Source organism: Lagenorhynchus albirostris, chromosome 8 (assembly GCF_949774975.1).
Source record: "Lagenorhynchus albirostris chromosome 8, mLagAlb1.1, whole genome shotgun sequence".
Taxonomy (NCBI): domain Eukaryota; kingdom Metazoa; phylum Chordata; class Mammalia; order Artiodactyla; family Delphinidae; genus Lagenorhynchus; species Lagenorhynchus albirostris.
Genome location: NC_083102.1, coordinates 79,313,550 through 79,340,558, shown reverse-complemented (window position 1 = coordinate 79,340,558; position 27,009 = coordinate 79,313,550). Strand labels below are relative to the sequence as shown.

Below are 27,009 nucleotides of genomic sequence, written 5' to 3'. Positions count from 1 at the left end.
TGTTTCATCCTCAAAGTAAGTCTGTAAAGTAAGACAGGGTCAATAATATTGTTCACAATATTACTTTCTCTTTATAGGTGAGGAATCACGGGCAGAATGAGGGTTTGCTAGTCTCAAAGAGTGTCTTCTAGTTCCACATTATTTTACAGTATTACCCTACTTGCCATTATAAAGGAGAGGATGGATATGTTTGTGTTGCTAGGCATGGTTGAGTCCTTTATAAGGTACTTAATGTATAATCAAGGTTCAAAAATGTATATTAAGATTTTTTTGAAGAAGAAAAGTATTTTATTATTTTATGTACTTATTAAATTATATGTTCAAATGTTTTATTTCCTTAAATATTATCAGAATAGCTTGCAGAGGCTACTAAAATTTTTTAAAAGCTTATAATACAGCTAAGTAAAATTCTAACTCAAATGTCTTGTGCTGAATTTTTAAATAAATATTTGCTTTAACCTTTATTTGATGGCAAAATCATCTTTCCCTCTCTTTTGTTTTAATTATTACTTCAGGATTCCTCACCCTAAGTGCCCTCATCATATGCCAATATTCTCCTAAATTCCACACTGATAGCTCTGTCTGCTGGATATGTATGCCAGGGTATACTGAGAATACTGGAAGCAAATATTCTTCAAACTGTAATTATAATGTTGTCGTGAAGCCTGCTTTTACGAGAAAACAGCATCAACCTTGCTTCTCACCTCTTCCTCACCATCTTCTTAAAAGTAATCATGTCACTCTCCCTCTGAAAAATCTCTGGTGCTTCCTCATGATTACTGAATAAAGTCTAACTTCTAGAATGGCAGTTTAGGACCTTCATGGTATGACCTCATGCTTTATCCCTTATGATCTCCAGCATCCAATCAAAATTCCAGCAGCATAAGCTATCTGTAAACTTTTCTGCATCATAACATCCATAGCTCTGATTACACTTTCCCTTTGGGAAAAGAGAATGTGAGTCTTCCTTTTCTCTACAATACTAACTCCTACTAATGATGAAATGATATTGAAAAATGACTTCACTGATATTCTCCAAGACTTCACCAAGCAAAACTTCTCCCATGGCTATGAGTCTCTTGTAGCATTATTCTCACTGCATTGTGACGATGTACATCTGGGCAATTCAACAAACATTTAAGAAGCCTACTATACTCCAATCATTCAGACAATATTGAATTTAGGAAGCATGATGCATGCTATTCCTTTTATTAAACACCATAAAATTAAGCAAAGTAGCCGAACTGTCAGGGAAGATTAGAGGGAAGTTCACAGTGACAAATGCCTACCTCAAGAAATGAGAAAAGCCTCAAATAAATAACTTAATTTTACACCTCAAGGAACTAGAAAAAGAACAAACAAAAGCCAAAGTTAGTAAAAGGAAGGAAATAACAAAGATCAAAGCAGGAATAAATGAAATAGAGACCAAAAAGACAACAGAAAATATCAATGAAACTAAGAGCTGGTTCTGAGAAAAGATAAACCAAATTGATAAACCTTTAATTAGACTCACCAAAAAAAAAAAAAAAGAAGGACTCAAAGAAATAAAATCATAAATGAAAGAAATGATATTACAGCTGATACCATAGAAATACAAAGGATCATAAGAGACTACTTATGAACAATTATACACCAACAAATTGGACAACCTAGAAAAATATGGATAAATTCCTATAAACATATGACCTACCAAGACTGAATCATCATGAAATAAAAAATCTGAACAAATTATTAGTAAGGAGATTGAATACATAATCAAAAACCTCCCAACAAACAAAAGTCCAGGACCAGATGGTTTCACTGGTGAATTTTACCAAACATTCAAAGAATTAATACCAATCCTTCTCAAACTATTCCAAAAAATAGAAGAGATGGGAACTCTTCCAAATTCATCTTATGAGGCCATCGTTACCTTGATACCAAAATCAGACAAATATGCTAGAAGAAAAGTAAATTATAGACCAATATGCCTGATGAACTTAGATGCAAAAATCTTCAACAAAATATTAGCAAATTGAATTCAACAATACATTAAAAGGATCACACACCACGATCAAGTGGGATTTATTCCAGGGATACAAGAATGCTCCAGCATTCGCAAAGCAATGTGATGCACCACATTAACAAAACAAAATGGGGAATAAAAGTCATATGATCATCTAAATAGATTCAGAAGGAGCATCTGACAATGGATTTTATATATATATCCAGAATATAAAAGAACTCATACAACTCAATAGGAAAACAAGCAAACAAACAAACAATCTAATTTAAAAATGGGCAGATGTGAATACACATTCTTCCAAAGAAGACATATGATGGCTAATAGGTATGTGAAAAGATTCTCTACATCATTAATTACTAGGGAAATGGAAATCAAAAGCACAATAAGATATCACCTCATACCTGTCAGAATGGCTAATATCAAAAAGTCTAGAAAAAACAAGTTTTGGCAAGGATGTGGAGTCAAGGGAACCCTTAGGCATTGTTGGTGGGAATGTAAACTGGTGCATCTACTGTGAAAAACAGTACGGAGGTTCCTCAAAAAATTAAAAATATAACTACCATACATCCAGCTATTCTACTTCTGGGTATTTATCCAAAGAAAATGAAAACACTAAATCAAAAATATATATGTACTCCCACGTTCACTGCAGTATTATTAACAACAGCCAAGATATGGCAACAACCTAACTGTCCATTGATAGATGAATGGGTAACAAAATTGTAGTATATATATGTGGAATATAATATTATTCAGTCATAAAAAAGAATGAAATCTTGCCATTTGTGACAACATGAATGCACCTTGAGGGCACTATGCTAAGTGAAATAAAAGAAAGACAAGCATCATATGCTCTCCCTTATATGTGGAATCTAAAAAAACCAAAAAACAAGCTCAGAGCTACAGAGAACAAACTGGTGCGTCTCAGAAGTAGGGAGCGGCGGGTAGGAGACACGGGTGAACTTTTATTTTTTTAGTTGAAGCAAGTTAAATCTAAACATTTAAAATAATAATCGTTTTAACAAATGGCAAACCAAAATGAACAGGTGACTGCAAGTAATATATAACAGGATAAAATTTTTTCATGAATCAATGTATTAACTGAATTTCAATGAATCATATTGGACAAATAAATCATTTCAATGGCAGAAATAAAGTCTCTGATACTGTCTTCTCATAAATTAGAGAAAAGAAATAAAGGAAGAGGAAGAAGGAGAAGGAGAAGGAGAATAGGAACAGGAATAAGAACTAGAATGAGTCAGGATGCTTCGCAAAGAGAGTCAATTCAAAGTGGAGACAAGAAAGGTTCTGATTTGCTCTTGCTCGAGTCCCATAACCTCTTTCTACTGCAATTACTTGTAACTCATTCTTTGTAAAACAAGAAATGACAATTCTATGCTGCTATCTTCTATGACTGTTGTGACAATCAGAGGAAGTAATGGGTATAAAAGGCCATTAAGAAACCATAAGAACTAGAACATACAAATATGTGACATAACCATACATGAAAAGAAAATTGACCTCTTACAAAATCAAGGGTTTGCAACCAAATATTTTATATCAAACCCAATGGTGCATAATGCTGATTTCATTCAGCATTTTGTTTTTGTTGTTCTACAGTGAACTTTAAAACCTTGTTCTATATTATAAGAAGCCAATGTGGTGTAAGAATGCACATTAATATGGATAGTATTTCAAAGCACTGTGGATAAGTGATGGATTATTCAATAAATGGTGTTTGGACAACTGGACTGCCATCTGGAAAAAAATAAAGTTTGATTACTACCTCATGTCCTATAGCCCTGTAGTCAAATTCCAGACTGATCAACAATTTAAACGTAAGAAATAGGATTATACAGGGAATAGAAAAAGACAAAAATTTTGTATATAACCTTTGATTCAGGGAAAGGCCTTTTAAAATAAGACACAAAATTCAGAAGACTTAAAAGAAAGACTGATAAATAATATGACTAAAAATTTTTTAAAATCCTATATGGAAAAAAAATCATTTTTTTCACTCAAATAAAAAACAAGACCTTTATTTTTGCCTTAATATATAATAAACTTATACAAATCAATAAAAGATCACAAAATTAATTTTAAAAAATGGTCTGGGGTCATAGATGTATAAAGTAGGCATGGAATACCTTTTCATTCCAGAAAGCAAAGAAAGCTATCAAAACTATTAGGGTTGTAAAGACTTAGATGTCAACTTAAAGAGGTAACTACTGGACAAATATGGGATAATTCATTGATCAATAAGAATAATAAGTGCAACGGATTGAAATAAACCTGAACAGCCAAAGAATATTAAAAAGCTGAATACTGGCAATATTTGCTGGAAATAGCTTATAAGGCCACATTAGTAAGTGTCCTATTATAATCAACTGTGTAGTTCTAAGATTAGGAAAGTTAGCATTTTAATTATTTGAAAGATGAGCATAGCCAGTCTGCTTATAATGACATCATGGGTGCTGATTTGATTCATTTACCTTATGATCATCTGTGTTTGGTTTTGGAAAAAGTCAAATTTAATGTGATAGAAAATCCATCACATATGTCTAGTCAGTCCCTGCCTGAGCTACCCAGTTAATCTGGCTTTGAATTTACATATTGAATTCATATTGAATTTACATATTGAACTGACTTTGAACTCATACTGAGAATGAAACAGCATTCTATAACAAATTACTCAAGTAGCTTACTTGGAATCTCTTTACATCAACAAATTATGCAATATTAAAAGTAGGTATATCTATATGTAAAAAGGCTGAAGAAAATAAAATTTTGCAGTAACTGACATCATGGTCTGGATTATGAAAACTAGCTGCGGCTTAATAGAATGCCAAGAAATTCAGTGAATGCAATTATGGCTATCTTTTGAGCAGTTATGGACGTGCCGTCCTGCATGGACATTTTCGGGTGAATTTGGAGGAAAAAATAGTGGTAGTAAATATTTGTTCAATGTAAACAGGTGCTTACCTTCTGATATTCTCTATACATTGTATGATAAAATAATTGGCATAGCACATCTAATAAGCAATTGGATTAAACTGTGTCTGTTTCTTAGATAAAATATACGGTATCTGATAATTTATATATATGTATATAGAATAATCTACATATATGATAACATACGTAAGCATTATATATTTTAATATGTAAAGTATAAATAGGAGATATTAATATTAAATATTCCTTACTATTAATTATTAATATTAAACTATTAAGTAGAACAATGCTAGACATAATCAAGAATAAACAGTTATGTATACTTTCAAAAATTTAACTGAATGATGGAGATCATTATCTAGACTTTTACACATGTCAGGAGAAAACCCATCTTGACTCAAGTCAGTTTAATGATCTGGATTTCTCTTCTGCATTGCTTTTCCTGTCCACCTTCTCTGCGTTTGACTACTCTCACTGTTATTTTGACCACACACAATGAAGCAAGAATCAAAATTGTTTTTTGAGGACAAAGATGCTTTTGATCAAACTATGAATATCTACTTTTCACGGGAAGGAAGATATAGTCCCTTTTTAATATGCAGCTAGGCTTCGGAGCCATTGCTCATTTCTGAATCCCTGTTCCCTTTCACTTGGACACTTCTGAAAACCCCTCAGTCCTATGAGTGTTCCTACTGATGACTGACTCATACATGATGACAAAGGATCACAGTCCTGTGTAGAGACGAAAGAAAAGAACTGCTGGTAAAAGGAAAAAGAAATCCACCATCTGCACAGTAAGCACTGGACAGCTGAAGGGAAGGGACGCTTTCTATAACAGGTGATCTGTCATTCAGCTCTGGCTGGAACCATACAGCTCTCAGAGTTAAAAGTGTCAACAAAGGAAATTTTGGAAAATACGTTTAGTGAGTAAAGACTTTCGTGGTTATCAGAGAAGTCTAGGTTAAGGGATTCCTGGCCTTTTCTTATGGAAAGAGGAAAAATGCTCATGAGGAAATGTATCTACATTATAATATTCTTACACAGTTACAGAAGAGTATTCCAAAATTATTTTCAAAGCTGGTAATAAGTAAACCCTTTCTGATTTTATGATGCCCAGGAAACACTCTAATCTGCTGTATGCTTGAAATGGGGAAACCTGCTCCACGATCTAGGCTTGAGTCTAAGAGTATATGTTCCCTCTTTCTTCTTGCATCTCATTCCTCCCTTTATCAAACCACAAAAATTAGTTTATTACATAGAGATAAAAGGCATGTGAGCATATTTTTTTATGTGATTATTCTGGGCTCAAGCCTGTAGATATAGAATAGAATAGAACAGAACAGAAATAGAGTACAATTAAAGAGACAACCAGCATGTTTCACTAGGTCCCCATGATCAGTGATAACACAGAATGGACAATAAACACAGGGCCTCACATGGCCTCACTTCAGAGGACATGATTTCAATGTGCACTTGAATTCCATGAGCACTTCACTACTCCGTGCAGGGCACTGTGCTAGGTGCTGCAAAGTGAATAATAAATCATTTCTGCAGAGCACTTACGAAGATACAAAGCACTTTTACCTACGTGCTCTTCCTTTATTGCTTATCACAAATCTTTAAGATAGATATCTAACCTATTTCAAATACAATGATCCTCCAAAGAACATCACAGGAAGGAACTGTGCCTTCTGAGCTCTAGATAGGGAAATACAATTAGTATAATGAGTGCCTCAGTGTCAAAAGTCCTATAATGCGGTGTTATGTGAACAGGAAATTGGAACCTAATTCTAGTCCTGGGGGTAGAGTGGTCTGGGTTGAGGGAGGGAATGGTAATATTCTGGGATGTTTTTCCTAAGGAAACAAAAAAACAAAAAAAAGTTGATTAAGGTTTATATTACGAACACTCTCTCTGGCTCAAATATTGTGCTAAGAACACTGCTTATTTGTTTATTTCACTGTTACTACAACCTTAAGAGACAGATAATTTTATCCTCATTTTACAAATAAAATTTCTAAGGCTCAAAGCTATTAAAAAATGTATCCAAATTCACATAGCTAGTAACACGAATATCTAATTCCAGTCTTTCAACCACTCTCCTAAAAGAAGGCATTCTAGGAGAAAAGAAAAATCATTTCATGATGAAGGAATGGGTAGGAAAGAAGCAAGTAGCCCTGATTGACTATGATCAAACTTGTACAGAGGAAGTTCAATAAGTGGGAAGGAGAGAGGACTGAGAAAGTACATTAGAACCAGACTGTGAAGGATGCTGAGATAAGGTGTTTGAACTTCCTTCCCTCGATGTACAAGGGGAAATCGTGAAAAAATGTTTTGAAAAGACTTACTGTTAAGCATGGTTAATTTGACAGCTGATTGAGATACGGCTAGATTGAAGAGCAAGTGAAAACTGGGGCAAAGCTAGTGGAGGGTGACAATGGTTCTGGCAGAAGTAACAGAAAGAGGAATGGATCGGAAAGATAGTTTAAAGATACAGCTGAAAGGGTTTTGCTACTGATTTAACTTGAAGGAAAGCTAGGCTGACAGTACAATGTTGAGTTTTAAGCATGATTGGAAAGAAAAAAAGTATTATCTTTTAACTATGATAAGGAGCCCAGTAAAAAGGAATGAAGGAATAGGTTTTTAGGAAACATGATAAATTTCACAGTAGGAATCTGTTTGATTTATTGATCTGGATACTTCTTATTTTATTTTTTTTTGCGGTACGCGGGCCTCTCACCGTTGTGCCCTCTCCCGCTGCAGAGCACAGGCTCCGGACGCGCAGGCTCAGCGGCCATGGCTCACGGGCCCAGCCGCTCCGCGGCATGTGGGATCTTCCCGGACTGGGGCACGAACCTGTGTCCCCTGCATCGGCAGGCGGACTCTCAACCACTGTGCCACCAGGGAAGCCCGATCTGGATACTTTTTAAATGATGACAGGAAATAATAGAAACTTGACATGGGACGTCAGAAGATGTCTTAGGACTAGGAATTCAGATTCGTGAATAGCTGATGCCACTGGAGAAGTTAAAGGAATGAGACTGAAGATGCTGCTGCTGATGACAGCTGACAATTACATAATATCTATTATCCGTCAAGCCCTAGTCAAGGTGATTTACTTATATTAATCCAATCCCATAACAACCCTATATCTGAGGTACTATTATAAGCTCCATTTTATGGAAGAGGACACTTGAGGCATGGAGAGATCAGTGACTTGCCCTAAATTATTACACAGTCAGTAAAAGACTGGGATTAAGCCTAGAGGTATGGAATTATTCTATATATGTAATTAATATCACCACTGCACCACCACCATCAGTTTGGCTTGTGGCCTTCCGGAGAGCGAGAGGGCTGAAAGACACAACCCAAAGCGCTGGTGGTGATTTAGCCTGGGGGAGGGGCTGAGATTGAGGAAATGCTGAAGGAATACTTTCAGTGTGTCTCTGTGCTTTGACTCCCTCATAAAGGAGAAGGCAATGACATGGATGACTTTGAATGACTGAAATGATATCATTACTTACATATGAAATCAATATATCATTATGGAGAAAATTGTAGAATATAAATCGCTAAAGGCTGAAAATAATGATTTTTCATAGTCGTACTATTTAAAGAGAACCACTGTTGAAGCTGTTACATTTCCTTCCAGTCTTTATAGCATCTTTGATATCTTATTTCATGGCGCTCATGTTACACCAAGTTTTACTTGGATGTCAAACAAGTAATAAGACGTTCTGTCTCCATTTCTTTAATAAACACTTTTCAGTCTTCAATGCTGTGATACTTTATGGGCAGAACCTTTTCTTTAGCCCCGACATTCGATGATTTTTATTTTGATATCACTGGAGTGAAGAGCTGTCTACCAGCCTGGTTTTGTCTTGAAACAAGGTAATAAGTAAGTCCCCATGTACTGATCTCAGTGTCCTTTGGGATCCTGTTACTTGTGGCCTCTCACACATTCATTTGCTGTAAATTTTGTATCATCTCAACAGTGATTCAGCCACCTGAGGGCAAGGGGATGGCAGCCCTACAGAAAGTCCGGAAACGAAATCACCAGCTGTGCAGGCTTTGTTTTCTTCCTTCTTGTGTTTGCTAAAGGTGTTAGACTGAAGGTCAGATTTTTGTTTCCACCTTTTTGTTCTGTTTTATAGCCTTTCTATATACAACTTTACGTTCAGGCCAGGCTGTACAGCATGTAAGTAATGTGTTGTCACCTAACCCCTCTCCAGATGTTGCTGGCAAGGTCCTGAGAGTTTGCCAGAAACTTCTCTGCTTCCCATGAGGAGGCACTGCTCTGTCAAGTCGCGCTCTTTGACCCTAAGTGCCTTCCTCCAATCTGGTTCTGCATCACAGCTAATAAAATGTCCCTGGACATTCCAGCATGTGGTAGCACTCTCGTCCTTAGTAGTGCATGCTGATGCAAGTTCTCCCCTTTGATGGACTCCTTCTGGTAAATTCAATAGAAAATCAGCAACAAGGTGGTTCTTAAGAAGTAGAGGGAGTAGGTTATTACCTGTATCTGCCTGGATCCGATCCGGAGACAAAACCCCACAAAGTTTAAACAGGGGACATTTAACATAAACAAACATTACGTGATGATAGGAGATTAAGTATAAAGATGAATCGCACGCTGAGGAAGGACAAACTGAAAAGAGGGGTTCAGACCTCATTGAAAGATGTACGGTTGCATGCCAACGGGTGGTGGAGAAGCTTGCAGTGTGTCCAGGTCAGGGCTGGTCCAATGTCCCCAGGCAAGTGGAACCACCCTCAGGCACACAGTTCTGAAACCACTCATGCACAGGACATCAGAGGGAACTTGGAGCTGGAGAGATCGCCCCCTGCAGAACCTAGCATGCTGGTATGGCCTGGATTGGGGTGGCTCACCGGATGGCCAGACCCATGGGGCCGCAGGCAGGGGACAGGAAAGGATGCAGGGAAGCAGCACTTCTGCACAAGCTGGGGGCAGCCCCACATCTCATGCTGCCTCTGTCCGAATTGAGAGCTGCAGCCAGATGCTAGAGAAACCTGGGTCCTGTGGGCACCCTCACACTGAAGAAAACCAAAGAGGCTGGGCAGTGGAGAAAAAAGTGTACTCTCCAGAAGTCTGGTGAAGAAGCCAAACCTGAACCAATGAGGATGGCCTCTTCCTTCTGGAACATCTTGCAGCGCCATCTGCTGACAAAGTTTAGCAACTGCCAGTTTAAAGGTGAAGGATTAGGGTCTAATGAATTATGCCCCGAGAATGTAATTCCCCTTTGCCACATAATATAAACTAATTAGGAGAGTGATATCACATCACTTTTGTCATATTGTATTGGGTAGAAGCAAGTTATAGGTCCAGGTCCTGCCCACTCAAGGGAAAGGGATTATACAGAGCATGGATCCGCCCACCACAAACTGCATTATTCATAATCACCCCAAACTGGAAATGACCTAAATGTCCCTCAATATGTGAGTGGATAAGCAAACTGTGATACATCCATGCGATGCAATACTCCTCTGCAATGCAAGGGAATAAACTATTGATATACACACGACTCCATGCATCTCAAACCCTTTATGCTAAGTGACAGAAGCCAATCTCAAAGTTTGCCTGCTGTGTAATTCCATTTAAATGGCATTCTCAAAATTACAGAACGACTGAGCCAGATAACAGGCCAGCATTTGCCAAGGTCTGGGAAGGGGATCAGAAAGCTTGATTGCAAATCCTGTTAGTGGTGGTAGTTACCAGAATCCACACACATGACAAAATTCATAAAATAAATTTAGAATTCATTTATTGAACGAAAGTGAACTATATTGGATGCAAAATTAAATAATAATAATACTGGAAAAGAAACAGCAAAAAGTCAGTATACTTTTATGTTCCCACCAGGAAAAAGTATGTAAGAGTTCCTGAGTCCAGATATCCACAATTGACTGAATATATTTAAAATTTTCACAAACCAAAATAACTCTATTTTGTTTTGCATTTATTTAATTAAAATGAGCTTGCACATTTCATGTATTTAGTAGCATATGTATTCACTCTTCTGCAAATTTATCTTGATATCCATTTATTAATTAAGTTCTTGGCATATTTTTAATGCATTACAGGCACTCCTCAGAGTTTAGGATATTAATGTTTGTTACCTGTTACAAATATTTTCTCATTCTGTTACTTGTGTTTTGAGTCAATTTATGATGCAATTTTTAAATACACAAGTTTTTTTTTTTTAATTACCCAATATAACCCAAATATATCAAGATTCCTTTTGCTTTTTGTTCTTGTTGACTTTTGCCTCCCCTGCTGAGGAGGAGATAAATTAATCACAAGTATGCTCTTGTAAGTCTTTATATGCTTGATAATTTCTCTCTTTGATCAAGTTTAGTATTCAGCTTATTATGAGAAGCTTTTTTTTTTTAAGCACAGAGGCAGAGCATGCTTGTTTTTGAAGCAGAAAGAGCCAGTGGAAACTTGTAGGTCCAACATCACTAGCCTGGGGTACTAGTGAAAGCTAAGTTGATCTGCCTGAGCCTGGAAAACGGCCAAGTTTGGAAAGAAAGATCAAGATGAAACTGACGGACAGACAGCATAGGACAGAAATGAATAACAAGAAGCTGCGGTGAGGATGTACATGTGAAGGACTGGGGAAACAGCAGGGAATTACAGAAGATGAGACTGTCAGAGCAGAGACCCATGGCTGAGGCCGTGTATGATGGTAAAGCCAGAAAAATTAAGATGAGGCACAAACAAAAGAGTAAGGCTGACACAGCAAAGCAACATCTAGTTGCTGCCCAGAACGGTAGTAAATTCAGGAAGGGAGAGAGCAGGGTAGTAGTGTCTCTGAGTGCGGAAAACATGCAGACACGGAAGCAGGGTAGTGGGTAAAGAAGGAGACAAAACTAAAAGTAGGACCCTGGGGCTGGACTATATAGTTCATAGGCAAAAACCCAAACCAAAGAGCCCACTGGAGGCCCACTTATCTCGGAAGAAATGTATAAAGTGTCATCACAAAACCAAAGCATCACCATTATATGAACTGGCACGGGTCATAGCAGAACCACAGCAAAACAGCCTAGATGTTGCCTCTTACGACTTACTCAACCATGACTTCGCTTATTTGAGCTAAGCAAGGTTTACTTGCACAGCATCAGAGACAGCCTGCGACTAATTCCATCTGAGGGTACAGGAGGATTATTGGAGCTGAAATCAAAGTAGTTCACTCTACGTATTACGTAAGAGGTAAAAATCTAATTGATGATTAAGAACTTAGTAGTATGGAAGAGGGACTTCCCTGGTGGCGCGGTGGTTAAGAATCCTCCTGCGGATGCAGAGGACACAGGTTTGAGCCCTGTTCCGGGAATATCCCACATGCCACGGAGCAACTAAGCCCATGCGCCACAACTACTGAAGCCTGTGCGCCTAGAACTCGTGCTCTGCAACAAGAGAAGCCACCGCAATGAGAAGCCCACGCACGGCAATGAAGAGTAGTCCCCACTCGCCAAAACTAGAGAAAGCCCGCACAGCAACGAAGACACAATGCAACCAAAATTAATTAATAAATTAAATTAAAAAAAAAGAACTCAGTATTACGGAAGAGGAAACATTCAAAAAACAATTGTCCAGAAAGCTGAAAATAATCGTCATGCATACATATACATTTATATATACTTCTACATACACTTGCATATATGTGATCTTCTTGAATTACTGAATGTTCAAATGTTTGATCATAACTCATCTTGATTCTAAAAAAGTCAATCCAACACTCAATTCTATTCAGAAACATTTTTTATAGATTCATATCAATTCAACAAATTTAAAGGTCCGGCAAATAGTGGGTTATAAATAATTAGGTTAAGTAAAATGATGAGCCTGATATATATTAGACAGGCTGGGTCCTGGGACCCTTTACTGGAGTGCTTGCATCTGGACAAACATCTCCTGGAGCAACAGAACACAAAGAAATAATAAGGGACTAAAAATAACTGCATGCATGCATAGTTGGGGCTATTATGAACAATAAGATACAAAAAGGGCACAAACCAACTGTCATTTCTGAGGTGCTGGGAGCAAAAGCAGGGTACTGCGCATGATCCCTGCACACAGCACCACCAAGCGGTGGGCAGACCACCTAAGCAACTCCTCCTGCCTGACCCATCGATCTGCCTCTACCCTTACCCCATTTAAGGAACCAGTTCGCCCCTCCTTATGTCTTTCTCTGACTTATTTCATCTAGTATGTTAATCTCTAAGCTCATTACATCTTTTTAGTGAATGATTTCAATGACTACTGCCAGGATTATGTTGGGTCATGAAGAAACTGAGATAGAAATGACAGCGTCTTCCTTGGAGACACTCTGGCGTTCATATGGAAATCGTAATTCATAACTAAGGTTTGTCTTAAGTACAATGAAAATCCAAAGGAAAAGTAATTAACTTCACCAGGTGGAGGTCAAGATAAGCATCACAGGGCTTCCCTGGTGGCGCAGTGGTTGAGAGTCCGCTTGCCGATGCAGGGGACAGGGGTTCGTGCCCCGGTCCGGGAAGATCCCACATGCCTCGGAGCGGCTGGGCCCCTGAGCCACGGCCGCTGGGCCTGCGCATCCGGAGCCTGTGCTCCGCAACGGGAGAGGCCACAGCAGTGAGAGGCCCGCATACAGCAAAAAAAAAAAAAAAAAAAAAAGATAAGCATCACAGAGGAGGTGATATTATGGGCTGAATCTTGAAGGACGAGTTAGGATTTTCCAAACAGAGAATAAGGATAACAGTTCCTCAAGTAAAGGAATCAGCATGTGTGAAAAACATAAGCAAGTGACAGAATACATCTTTAAGACATGGCACAAAATGCTGTCGTTGCCTCATTTGTCTCATAGGATCAGGGGAGTCATGAAGGGCGTGTAGGATCTTCCTCTTCCTCCCACCAGGGCTCCCTCCTTCGTCAACCTGAATCCTCAGAGTTTTATTATTAAAGAAACTCTTTCCTTACAATGTCTCCAGAAAATTATTTTCTTCCTGTCCTGCAGGCATAGGAAACGTGGATTTAAAGTACTGAATAAAAGTCAAGACTGGGCTAAAATCTCAGAGTCAGCAAGTAGATAAGAGATCAAGCCATGTGAATTAATAAGAACATCAAGGAAAGCATGCAGTGTAGGAAAATCCATACCAATGATGGAATTCCTGCAATCACCGAAATTTAAACGGCTGGGAAGGAAGAATATTCAGAATCGTGAAACTATACAAAAATAACGATCCTAAAAACTAAAAGAGGAAACATCTCTACAAAAATTATAAATACTAGCAAATGCAGCAGAGAAGGAGTATAAGATGAGTTAAAGAGGTACTTATTTGGCAACTAGAAAGTCATGGGTAACAGAATTGGGAGCCGTTTTCGCAAAGGGCTAGGTGCACCCCAGGCTGACGAGCAAATGGAAGTCGAGGAAGGAAAGATGGGAAGTACCAACTCTTCTTTCAAGGCGGTCATAGGAAGGGTGAGAACCAGAGAAGTCAGGAGATAAGCCTGTGGCCAAGTAGAGTTGAGGCTAAAGTTGTGTTTCATAATTTTTAATTTTTGAGACAACTCTAAACATGGACAATTCTAAACATTTTTGTGCGCTGGAAGAAAAGAGAATGGAAACAGGTAATGAAGAAGGTAATAGATGTGATAAAGGGCATAGGTGGAACAAGTAATCTTGGAAGGAAGAGTCCAGAAATGTCTCCATATGGGACAGAGGGAAAGGCAGCATCAAATACATAAATTAAGAAGCGGAAAAGAGGAGAGGTTATAGACTTTTACTTTATGGCCTCCACTTGCCTTTTTAATAAGAAGACATTTCAAATGCCAAGAGTTAAGTTTAACAGGAGAAAACTGTTAACATCAAGTGTGCAATACCATGTACCAGTTCCTAGGGCAGTTGCTTCTCCACATATGATCTCAGAAAATCCATATAGCTCTGGCAAACTAGGTATTAAAATAGAGAAACTGAAGTTCACAGAAGTTAAGTACTGACCCGAAGTCACACAGCAGAACCTAGACTTGAAATTTCACCAGTCTGGTCCCAAAGCCTCTATTATTTTCACTGCATTATTTTGCCCCTACCCCACTTCCAGAACAGTAGTGACTTGGACAATGCCAGGATTGTTAATTGAGGACTGTGAATGATTGACCATATGAACCATATGACCATATGACCAATATGACCATATTGACCAATGAACCAAATTGACCATATGACCAATGATGGACCATTGGTCCATCTGAATAGTGATGGTGACAACCAACGTTCTCTAATTGTCTCTAGTACGATTCAGCAGTTTGGGAGCAGGGTTAGTAAATCACAAAGGTGAAGACGAAAAGACCAAAGTAGTTTGTTGTGTTTCATTAATATCAGTGCAGTGAGGTCGCCACTGTGTCAAGAAGGGAGTAAAATCTGGAGGGATTCAAGGATTGAGAAAATAGGAACGTGTCTACTGACAGCTGATGATGAAGATCAAGTTGAGATCAAGTGTGGAAAAGCTGTGGAAGGCATAGACTCACGGAGAAGATGCCTGAGTAGAGACAATTATTACCATCATCAATTAAACTCTTACACGGCACTTCACAGTTTACAAAATGCCTTAATATAGTTGGTCATTCAGGAAAGCAGCATAGCATAATGGACAACACTTAGCCTTGGACCATGTGGCCCAAATTTGGCACTTACTGGGCAACAAGAAGAAGCCACTTGATTTCTTTTCAATTTCCACATTGTTATATGAAAGCAGTAATTCCTCCCTCATGGGAAGTTATAAGCATTAAAGCAAATGAACAAAAACATCTGGCACATGGTATGTACTCAATATGCGCTACTTGTATTTATTAAGATTCTTTGGGGGAAATTTTGATTCATCAAGTAAGACTGAGGTAGACAATATTACTTCATTGACAAGTGATTTTAGGTCTAAAAGATGCCCTCTTATCTCATTTTACAAAAGGGAAAATGGGGGATTAGAGAAGAAAACAAACTTGACTGAGGAGACTGAAATAGGATGAGACTAGAGCTTGTTAGTATTGCTTAAAATTTCATTCTAAAAATAAAACTGAATCTACATACTTATCAATCAAGCTAGACAGACTACCAAAGGCTGACAAATGTTTCAGATATGAGGATATGGATAGACATATAAGACCTTATTTAGCATTCTAATCTTAGAAGAAGATGGAAGGCTTTTGTTAGAGAAAAAGAGGAAAGGTGGACACAGAAGCTTATTTACCCAAATGCTAAGCAGAAAAGTTATTTAGGCAGAGAGAGAGAAAAATTGGGGCATCTAAGCTTTCCAATGACACTGAAGATATACCTAGTGTAGGAAATGCTGAAGAAGACAGTAAGATCAGTAAGAAGGCGGCACAGTGGCCAAGTGATACTTTACCCAATATCAGGATAATAAAAGGGTTCCATTCTGTTTTAGTCTCTTATATTACTTTTTTCTTCATTTTCTTGTAGGCAGATGATGGTAATAAGCAACACATCAAGAATCCTGAATTCCTATCAAATTTCTTCTCTTCTCTTTCTTACCTTTTTCTGTCCAGATGTTTCATCTATGCAAATGCTGAAAAGAAAGTTTTCTGGAAAATACATCTACAACAATGTAGACTTTTAAAAGTTAACACAATAAATGAGTAAAGTTGAGTTTACTTACTTTTTAAAATATGTTTTAATTTCCCATTGGAAAGTAAAACCTGACAAAGTTCAATTTGCCAGACTGGAATAAGCAAATCATTTTAATTGTCAATATTTTAATTAGGCTACCAAATTTAGCTCTATGTACATGTGCTCTGTTTCATGTCCATGAATTAGCAGTATAGTGTATGATTGAATTTATAACTAATTTAACTTGACTCCACTAACAAAATCCAAGTTAGCTGTAAGGAGGCAACATATTACTTAATCACCTAATGTTGTTCAAATGTCTTAGTGAAAATATTCTTGAAAACAAGAAAGTCCCAAGGTAGCATGCTTTGTCCTTAGAGTCATTGTTGCGATGAATGCCAAATGTATCTTTAGAGTTAGAGAACTGAACATCTTCAGGCATATTTTTTCAAAATTTCTTCAGACACTTTCATGAGAGCATTTCAAAAGTGAATCCATTTGACATCATTTGCAACCTAAAGCAGGCTAATGCAGCTATTACAAAACATCCACCATTACTCGACAGCCATCGGATAAAGAAAATAAATCATCTGGTTGCCATAGAATTATAAATGTGGAAAGTGATACACCATGGTAACATTAAGATTTTGGCAGGAGGTACAAAAGTTCATATGTAGAAAGTCTGTGCTTTTTCTAAGTAATGGACTTACATTATGGACACGATCCACTCTTATATAGAAAATTATGCCATAATTATATCTCAAAGCTCAAAGATAGAAAAGTTAATAAAAATAGCTAATTTTTATTGAGGTACCACTTCACTATTGGGCTATATATGATTTTTACTATACTTTTATATTTAGAAAATTTTATGTTCAATTATATATATATATACATATATATAATCTATATACACACATATATACACATATATATATAAATGAAAACTCCAGTACTCCAAAATACAAAGTTTTTATTATTAATCTCTAAACTCTTCCTTCCTGATGAGAACTATGTAACACATCTTTTTTCCTGGATTTACCTTGATTACCAAGAATGTCAATATCATAATCAGGAAATATTGGTTTTATTCTCTACACCTGTTCCTCTTTTCCTACCACCACTTCTAATATTTAATCCAACTGTTCTCTTCCACCATTTTCCCCCAATTGTATTTTTGACCCTTGTTTTAAATTTTCTATCAGTTTCAAAAGGAAAAGGGTCAAAATAAGAACTATTTTTAACTCTTTTCTCTATGTCTAACACTGAACTGGACATTTTACATTTGCTCTGTCATCAAGTCACCCAGCAAACCTGTTTGGCAAATGTCAAGCAGCTCTTAAACGGCAAACTGAAGGCTTCAACTAAAGAGTCACTCAAAAATCCTAAGCCTCAATAAATATGTGAAAGTGCTCAACTTTCTAAGTCATCAAGAAAACGAAAATTAAAACCATAATGTGATTCCACTACACATTCAACAAAACGGTTAGAAAAAACCAGACAACACTAAGTATTGTCTGTGGAGTGTGGAGTAACTGGCACATGCATATATGGCCAGAGGGCACAGAATCGGTACAATGACTGGAAAACTGTTTGGCAGGATTTACTAAACCTGGACATACACATCCTCTATGACCCAGTAATTCCACTCCCAGAACATACTGAGCAAAGACACAGGCATGTTTACCAAAAGACAGGCACAAGAATGTTCATGGCAGCATGATAACAGCACTGCACCTGTAAACAAACCAAAGGTTCACCCAGAGGAGAACGGGGTCAATAAATGGAGGTGTATCCGTACAAAGAAACACTACACAGCAATGGGAACACATGAACCGTGACTATATACAACACAGATTAATGTTACCATATTGTTAAGCAAAAGAAGCTAGTCACACAAAAAATGATGTGCTGTCTGGTTCCACTTACATAAAATTCTAAAAGAGGCAAAACTGATCTATGGTGTAGAAGTCAGAACAGTGGTTAGTTTGGCTTGGGCAGTGGGGGAGGTACTGGATGCTGACTGGAAAGGATCACAGCAGAGATTCTGGGGGGCTACTGGTGATGTTTTCTTTCTTGATCTGGGTGCTGGTTACACAGAGGCGTTCAGTTTGTGAAACAGAACATGGGTACATTTTTTTGCAGCTGTGCACTTTTCTTTATAAGTGAAGAAAGAAGTATACTTAAAGAATGGCTCTGCTTTCTATGTTATGCTTCTTAATTTATATTATAAAGGCCAGAGAAGTAAAAACAAATATTTATCACGTTATCACCAAACCTTTTCAAGAGTTGGCAGAGTCCATAAAATAAAACAGTATGTGTATAGAGGGGATTTGTTTATTATGGAATTTATAAGATAGGGTCTATCTTATAAACACTTTCACCAGTTGAACCAAATAAAATTATTTTAAAAAGCAAAAAATATTTATAAAGTTATCAAAAAGCAAAGATTCACCAAATTTAACGGAAACTTTCAGATCTCAAAATAAAGTCCAGAAATTTCTTAATCAGGGCTGTTAGAACGTTAGAGGTTCACATCAAAGTACGAATGTAACAAAATCCTTTCATTTATTCATTAATTTGCTCACTCATTCATTCATCCCATGTTATTGATTATTAGATTCTAAGCACTAAAGTGTTTTGAGGAAGTCCACAATCCTTCTAGTGCTTGGGTAACAAATGCAAATGCCCATCAGGGCCAGGTGGAGATGGCGAGCTAGCAGAGGCCTGGTGTAAGCGTGCATCGTGTGAGTGGCAGGGACTGTGCAATATTGTTAAGCACATGCCCCTATGTGTGCAATGGGGCAGCAACTACTAAGGACCCACTGATTCTTTCCATGTCAATTCAACAGAAATCACAATTTACTATGTGAAACCAACCGGTTTTCAAATGTAGGCTCTTTAAAAGAAAACAAACAAGAAACGCTGTGATAAACAAAGCACATCTGTGAGCTGAATCAGACATATGGCTGCCAGTTTATAACGTCTGATCAAATTAAAGAGACGTGAATGCTTCCTGGGCTACAGCCATGAGAAGCTCGTTTGTCCGTTAGGTGCCCAACCACTTAAGTACCACATTCATTCTCTGTTTTGCTGTAGCCTGCGAATTAATGGTTTAAAAATAAATCACTTAATTACATTATGGTTCATTCTTGCTCTGAAATACTATGCACCATTTAAATGAATGAGATAGAATTATGATGTCCAAATATATAAATAGTAGTGTCTATGAAATATTTTTGAGTAAAAATTAACAAAATCAGAACTTCACGTAGAGTACGTGTTTTGCTCTTACACGTATACACACACGTGTTTGGAAGAATAAATATCAAACTATTAACGTAGGGGCGCCACAGAAGAGGTGGGCAAAAGTTGGCACTGGAGCAATTTCACTTTTTATTTTATTGACCTTTTCCATGTCTTCTATGTATTAAGTGGGAAAAAATAGCCCTCATGGCAGAGCTCACTGCTGCCTGAGGATCTGGCCTGCTACTTCTTTAATTAGGTAGAGTTCCGGACCAGCATAAGCCTCTCCTGATCCCTTATCTCCAGGGCCCAATAGGAAAGTGGCTCAGCAATACAGCATCACTTGCTTTTCTCTGCACCTTCCCTTTGGTCCCAGGCACGTGGTGCCGGAGAGTGGGGTTTCTTACTAACTGCCTCACATGCAGAGCACACACAAGAGCGTCAAGCAGTCTGCCTTTCCAAAAGCTTTCATATAATCATTCTCAAACAAAAACTAGCCCAAGGAATCCTGTTTTCCTTCCCACCAGAAGATCATGTAACCAGCTTTCAGTATTAAGATTGACAGGAGAGAGAGACCTTGAAGGAACAATCCCTCTATCAAAGACATTTTAAAATAACCTTAGGGATATTAAAGATCACAAAAATAATAGACTGCAAGCTCCTGGAGAAAGTGTCATGCTCATCTTTTTATGTCCCAGAGGTTGAAATATTACGTTTTCTATCACCTGCACTGAAAAATATCTTTTGATTTGCAGTAAAGAAAGCAGAAAAACAATGAAGAAAATGGTTGAATACCTGATGGACAAGATAGATATAATTTCTTTTAAAGTATCGGTTACTATTTAAGTCTTCTAATGCTAGTTTCTAAATAATAAATCTTGATACAATGTGATAAGAAATTTAATTAACCTTCTTTACCTACTCAAAAAATTTTGTCTTTTTTTAAGATACAAAATAAAGAAAAAATATTTTTCCTTGTGATAGTAACTCTTAGGATGTCTTCTTTTTAACAGAACTATTGCCTATTTGATAGCTATGATGATAGTATAATTTCATTTTTCACATTTAACTTTTAATATCTATTCCAATGGATAAAATATTTTCATTCTTCCTACTTCAGAAAAAAAGTATTGGGGTTTCCCGGGTGGTGCAGTGGTTAAGAATCCGCCTGCCAATGCAGGGGACACACATTCGATCCCTGGTCCAGGAAGATCCCACATGCCACGGAGCAAATAAGCCCGTGCGCCACAACTACTGAGCCTGCGCTCTAGAGCCCGCGAGCCACAACTACTGAGCCTGCGTGTCACAGCTACTGAAGCCCTCGAGCCTAGAGCCCATGCTCTGCTACAAGAGAAGCCACCACAACGAGAAGCTCCGCACAGCAACAAAGAGCAGCCCCTGCTAGCCGCAACTAGAGAAAGCCGGCACGTAGCAACTGAGACCCAATGCGGCCAAAAATAAATAAATTTAATTTAATTAAACAAAAAAGTATTATTGCTAGGTAATCGCTATTTTCTTTGCTTATAATTTCCATTACACCTCCAGTCAAAAATAACTGTACAACACATGGTCTCCAGAATGAAAACCTCATAGACTGAGGTCAGAATAAAACATAAACCTGACTTCATAGGGTCATACATATAACCTTTTAATCGCTTATTTGAAATGAATATAAAATAAATTGCCATAATTTTTAAATCAATAAAACATTTCCATATATTATTTTCATATAAGTAGATCAGGAAATTACAGACCAGAGTTGCCCTTCAAAACATTTGACCAACAAGGCTTATACAAATATCTTGATACAAATTATAATATAGACATTTCTGTTAACTAATAACTAATTTAATATATAAAAATTATCTGAAAAAATAAATGTTGCTAAATACTCAATGTAAAGTTTCATGTATTTATTCTATTCAAATGGCTAATGCTCACCCTAGATTTTTACAAAATAATTTAAAATTTATTATCTTTAACATTTTTTATCTACTTTTAAGATAACTGCAGGTAAACCAATAGAAATAAATAGGGACCTAACAGAAATGCTTTAAGAGAACAAATTTGAAAATCCTTGAAATTTTGTGTGTTTAAAAGCTGGGTGTGACAAGAGTTGATATTAAACAAAATAATTTGTGATATCAAAATATGCATATTTCTTTGTGAAAAACACAAAGAATATTAAATGCATGGCTATACTGATCTCAGTTGTGTAAAACAAACTACAAAGAACAGTCATATAACTCTAAGAGAGTAACTTTTTAAACCTCTGGGAATTGTTATTAGTTTTGCTGGCTCTCCCAATGGGATTTTCACTCTGTACTATAAGCAGAAAATAAAAATTTAAAAATCTGCTAAGAAACAAATATTAAGAACCTGTGAGGAAAATATATCTGATAAAAATCCATGTACTCATAACATGTATGTTCCAATCTATTTTGGACACTTAAGTATTGTTGCCTGAAAAGATATTTTCAATATTTATTTATTTATTTGCGGTGCGCGGGCCTCTCACTGTTGTGGCCTCTCGTTGCGGAGCACAGGCTCCGGACGCGCAGGCTCAGCGGCCATGGCTCACGGGCCCAGCCGCTCCGCGGCATGTGGGATCTTCCCGGACCGGGGCACGAACCCGCGTCCCCTGCGTCGGCAGGCGGGCTCTCAACCACTGCGCCACCAGGGAAGCCCAAGTTATTTTCAATATTTATTGAAAATAAAGGATTTAAGCTCTAAAGGACCCAAGAGATAATATACAAAACACATGACTCTAAAAGGCAAGAATCTGTTATGTCTGGATAGCAATCTCTTGCTGGCACATCAGAGAATATTTAACTAGGGAATACAAACAACTAGAAAAATACATAATTTCCAGTCTACGAAGTACAAACGTGAACTTGGTAAAAGACATTATTTGGGTACAGTTCCTAACGTATTTTCAAAGAGACTTATACTGGATTGAGTTAATGTATAACCCTTTTGATTTTGAAGCTGACAGTATCCCCACTTAAGTAGCTGAGCTGCTACTTCCTGCAGTAGATGAAACGTGTCAAAATCATATACTGAAAATCAAAAAGCGTGTTATTGATTATCTTTGGTGCCAGACACATTTGCGTGACTAATACAGTCTGCGTACTTAACAACTGATATAAATAGTCTTTAAATTCAAATACACTGAGAAAATTTACCCTACACTAATGAAATACCACAGCAACCTACATTCAAATGCTATGCTCTCAAAGCCAATCAAATTTTCCCATTTTTGAGCAGACAAAATTTGGAGGCGGCCCACAAATTCACCCCTCAGTCTTTACAGTTCTTACAAGGAGGAATGTTAGGTTTTTTTGTGTTTTCTTTTTAAGAGGAGAGCCGTGGACAAAGTTTAGAAAAGAATGACTTTTATTTTTCACCCTTCGCTCTGTGCCTTTGCCTTGCCTCCCCCAGAACCATCCTCTTAAAACACCTGTATTTATTAATACAATCTTCCTTTCATATAAAGATATGTAAATGAGAGTATGGTAGGCAGAATACTAATGGCACCCAATATTCCCACCCCCTCTTACAGAGGTTTAGTATAACCTCCACCTCTTGGGTTTGGACAAGACCTATAAATACGGTAGAAACCCCCCTCTAGATTATAGTACTTTATATGGTGATGGTATAGTAATTCTCATAGTTAGGTTATACTATATGACTCCTCAGGAAATTGGACAGAAAGATTCTCCTGTTGGTTTCGAAGAAGTATGTTGTCATGTTGTGATAGGGCCACGTGACAAAGAATCGCTGGGGGCCTTTAGGAGCAGAGAGCAGCCCCTGGGTGACAGCCACCAAGAAAATGGGGACGTGAGTCCTACAACTGCAAAGAACTGAATTGTGTCAACAACTACAAGAACCTGGAGTACGACCCTGAGCTCCAGCAGCATGGCAGCCCAGGCAACACACTGATTTCAGCCTTCAGAGACGTGGAGCAGTGGAGCCAGCTAAGCAGTGCCTGGTGTCCTCCCGCCCCACAGTAACTGTGAGATAATTAATGTGTGCTGTTTTAAGCTGCCAAATTTGTGGGAGTTTGTTTTGCAACACAGAAAACTTATACAAATAGTAGCATGCTAATAGCACTGAGCTAAAGTCACTGTGCTGTTAGAGAAACTTAGGTTGTTAAGTGATGAAAGCAATTTTTATTTTGCAGCAGTTCAAGGCCTTTGCCAATTCTCTAGAAACATGTTTTATACCTGAACCTCTGGGATTTTTTTTTTTTTTTTTTTTTTTTTGCGGTACGCGGGTCTCTCACTGTCGTGGCCTCTCCCGTTGAGGAGCACAGGCTCCGGACGTGCAGGCTCAGTGCCCACGGCTCATGGGCCCAGCCGCTCCGTGGCATGTGGGATCTTCCCGGACCGGGGCACGAACCCACGTCCCCTGCATCGGCAGGCGGACTCTCAACCACTGCGCCACCAGAGAAGCCCCGGATTTTTTTGTCTGAACTTCTATATTCAACACATAATTTAGATTTTCTATGAAAGCTGAGTAAAATTAGAAGTAGACATAAACTTGTAGTATTTTACATAGTACTTTATATTTGTATAGCATTTTATTATTTAAAAAGTACTCTTGGGACTTCCCTGCTAGCATTTCATTATTTAAAAAGTACTCTTGGGACCTCCCTGGTGGCGCAGGGGTTAAAAATCTGCCTGCCAATGCAGGGGACACGGGTTCGTGGCCTGGTCTGGGAAGATCCCACATGCAGCGGAGCAACTAAGCCCATGTGCCACAACTACTGAAGCCCGTGTGCCTAGAGCCCATGCTCCACAACAAGTGAAGCCACTGCAATAAGAAGCCTGAGCACCACAACGAAGAGTAGCCCCCACTCACTGCAACTAGAGAAAGCCCACGTGCAGCAACAAAGACCCAATGCAGCCAAAAATTTAAAAATTAAAAAATAAATACATAAATGGTACTCTTAGTGTAACAGAGAAGAACAAACCTAACTCCATGCTGGATCTATTCCTTTAGTTCTAACCTTTGTGCTCCATTGCCTGTGCTTAGTCATGCTGGCTCTGCACCTCCTGTAAAGGAATGTTGCCTACAGCCTGACATATATATCATAGCCCATTCTCCAGGCTCTGACCTTTAAAGGCATAACTCCTTTTCATTCATACAGAGGTAAAAAGTTGCAGAACAGAGAATAACAATTGTCTTATTGTAGGTTTATAGGAACATCAGTGACCTGACCTACACAGACAGCTGCAAGAACAAAGGATTCCGGCACTAAGAAGTTTGCAACAACCTGCCATATCCTCTCCCCTTTTAGGATAAAAGAAGCCTGAATTCTCACTCGGGTAAGATGGCTTTTTGTAACACCAGTCCACCACCTTCTCAGTCTGCTGGCTTTCTGAATAAAGTCACTATTCCTTTTGCCCAACAACCCGTCTCTAGATTTATTGGCCTGTCGTGCAGAAAGCAGTACAAGATTGGACTCGGTAATATGAGATTTCTGAGAGGATAGCAGCAGAGGCATACATTCTATTTTCCGTAAGTTCTCTCAGAAAAACAGATGGATCAGCTAGAAATGCCAAACGACAAGCTCACAGACAACACAACACCTGCAGCAAGGTGGCTATTAAGACATCTCCATGAGCCCCTAAGTACCAGCAGGTGTGGATGAACTACTGCAAGCTATAAAACACACAGGGTATTAACATCTTGCCAGAGGAAGCAGAGAGAAGCAACCAGGTTTTGTCGAATGTGAGAAGAAAGTAACTCTCATATTTCCAATAAGCACTCACTAGTAGTGTAGCATCGCTTTAGAATGTCAGGTGAACCTGGGAGGAATTCTTGCTGATTCAATCTGTGGGTGATTTCAAGGGGCCTGAGGAAAGAATGGAGTCTTATGAATTCTCAAAATTAACCAGCCCATTTCCCTTCCAAGAAGAAACTGCTGGAAGTGGAATACAATTTGTCCAAGAGGAGGGATAAAGAAGGTCAAGGGAAAGCAACAGCCAGACAAAAGAGAAAAAGATCATGGCCAGAAGAATATCTGTATCTATATCCATATCTATATATCTGTATCTATATCCATAACTCCATAGTTTTGAAAACTTGACAAAACAAAACAGAATGGTGAGTTCTAAAATGTAAAGCTAGACATACATCTACTCTGATCCACACTTTCCTTTTAAAAGTTCAGGAACTAATTATTTATAAAAATGAGCAATAGAAGAAGATGCCACCTGAATCTACTACAATGTTACCATAGGATAAAAGAATAATAAACAGAATAACATTACCACAGACAATGAAAGTTTGTCAAACAGACACGCCACAAAGTGGATGAGAATCAAACATAACTTAGTATTTCAAAAGAAGTTAAGAAAAGATAGAAGAAATAAAATACATAAATCAAAATTAGGAAAACTAAAAAATGAAGTGATAGAATTCAGGAAGGACTTTGAAATAAAAAGAAAAAATAATTTTGAAAATGAAGACTAAACTAGAAGGGGCATAAGAGAAAAAGATAAACCAAAACCAAGAGTTTACAACCTATGAGGGAAAAAAAGGTGCAAATAAAAGCAAAAAATAAAAGAAATGATTCAATCTGGGTGTCTGTTACACAGGGGTATTCAATTTGTGGACGTGATCTAGCAATACATTCACACGCTGTGTACATCTTGTATTTATATTATACTTCAGGAAAAAATTAAAAATAATGAAATGAAGAAAGAGACAAAAGTGATTCAAGAGAAAGTTGGCTTTAATCCTTTACGCCAGAAAACCATGATTTGCAACCACATTTTACTGAAACTCCTCTCATAAATTCCTCCAAAGACTTTGTAAGTCCAATGACATTGACTCTTTGAGACTTGTAACACTGTTGATCACTTCCTCATTTCTGTGCTATCCCCCTCTCCTATTTTCCTCCTAACCTTTCTAGTCACTGCTTGTTAGTCTCCTTTGTGGGTTTTTCTTCCTCCACTAGCCTTTCAAATATTGGTGTTTCTGGACTCTATATTCAACTATTCTCCCTTTTTTACTCAAATTCTCTTCCTAAGCAATGATATCATACCTAAAGGGCTCAGCTTTCACACATATACATGCTGTTAATTCTCAAATCTGCATTTCTAGTTCTGGTTTCTCTCTTGAAAAATAGCCCTTTACATCCAACTGTTAATGAGATCTCTCCACTGACTATAAGACAGTCCGCC

General features: G+C 37.8%; 1 protein-coding gene across 1 annotated transcript in view; it reads right to left on the bottom strand.

The window, feature by feature from the left end:
• Positions 1–27,009, bottom strand: part of SEMA3E (semaphorin 3E) — a 108,958-nt gene that overhangs the window by 57,527 nt on the left and 24,422 nt on the right. The gene's annotated exons all lie outside the window — the stretch shown is intronic.